Source organism: Galeopterus variegatus, unplaced genomic scaffold (assembly GCF_000696425.1).
Source record: "Galeopterus variegatus unplaced genomic scaffold, G_variegatus-3.0.2 Scaffold13878, whole genome shotgun sequence".
In the NCBI taxonomy this organism is placed as follows: Eukaryota; Metazoa; Chordata; class Mammalia; order Dermoptera; family Cynocephalidae; genus Galeopterus; species Galeopterus variegatus.
This window is the reverse complement of record NW_007739989.1, coordinates 15,727-17,318: the sequence shown is the minus strand read 5'-3', so window position 1 is coordinate 17,318 and position 1,592 is coordinate 15,727.

The following is a 1,592-nucleotide window of genomic DNA, read 5'->3' as shown; positions in this document are numbered from 1 at the left end:
TTTGGTCACAGGAGTCAGAAGTCTGTCTTCTGTAAGTGTTGATTGTTGCAGAGAGTAAAGACAGTGTGTGTTTTTACCATACCAATATATAATACAAGAGCAGAAAGCCAAACCTCACCCAGTAAACCACTAAGAGAAAAAGAAGTTATAAAAATTTTACATAAAAATCATGACTGGTTAAAGAAAAGCTTGCTATTTCTTAATCTCCTTGCCACACTGCCCTGCACTCTGAGCATGAAACAGAGATGGAAGAACAAAGCAGCCCAACAGAATCACACTGACAGAATGGGCAGCTGAAGGCCTCTAGCTTCTGTGATGTAAGCTTCCAAGGAGAGACAACATCAACATTGAATCCCTTGTGCCCCACTGAGAAATTTTGAGCATAACAAGTGTTCGATAGTATAAGTAAAAACATTGAATAGTGAAAGCTGTACTGGCAGAATAAAAATTATTTGAAGGCTGAAGTTAAAATAATTATATTGGAAAAGTCCTGCACCTACTCAGACAAAACCAACTTTTGTGATCAGCATCTGAGACTGTTGACACTTTTGATTCCTGGGGACATGGGTCAGGAGAAGAGGAGGTCATTCTAGGAGACTGGTCCTTCACAAAAGCACTCTAGAGTCAAGGGCGAGGATCATGGAGAATTAATTATTTTGGCAACAAAGAAGTAAGTCCCTCCTCAGTAAAGGAGGTCCAAAGTCATTAGGATGCGGTGAGCCTGCCCTCAGGGAGTGAGTCTGGAAGAGTTTGGATTGAGGAAACTTTGTCGCTCTAGAAGAGAGGATGTTACTAGATGTGATAATGACCTTGTGAGTGAGGTGGTGATGGGAAAATAAAATTATCTTGGTGTTAGAATCTCCACACCAAGAGGAACCTGAAAAGAAGCAGTCTTCCTGCTAGGGGTATTGGCACAGCCTGAGGAGCTCTATAGACTCAGTAGAAAAATGGTGGAAGGAAAAAGCAATGTCTGTACTAATCCTGCCCTGTGGCCCCAAGGAAGCAAACCACATAGGCCTGCATGAGTGTCTTCTAGAAGGAAAAGAAACATCTGCAAAACTCATTCCCTAATAAGCGCAGTCTCTGCTGTGAATAAAAGAGCGAACAAGCCCAGTCCTAAAGAGCTTATACCAGACATGGTTGGGTAGATCCCTCAACAAATGCAAAGCCGCTTAGAGCTGGGAAAGCCTGACTTCCTATGTAATGGATAGGAAGGAAAAATGCAGCCTGCAATCAAGGATAAAAATGTCTTCAGAGAAAAGGGAACAATATTTATATATGCAAAAAAAAAAAAAGTATGCGAGCGGGTGTGTGTGATCACTTACATACATATACAAGTATTCAAAAAGTTCATGGAAAGATTCGCATTATCTTTCAATTGTACTTTTCCATGAAGTACTGTCATATATATGTCTACTTTTAGCATAACAATGTTTCTCTTTTGATTGGTAAGTATCAATTTGGTTAGCCATCTGAAGTTTACTGGAGAAATTAATCTTTACTCCAAAAAATAAGAATTTAGGTTAATGATATGTTCTTAGGTGATAGAGAGATTACACAAGTGAAAACAAAAAAGGGAAGTAAAAGTGGAG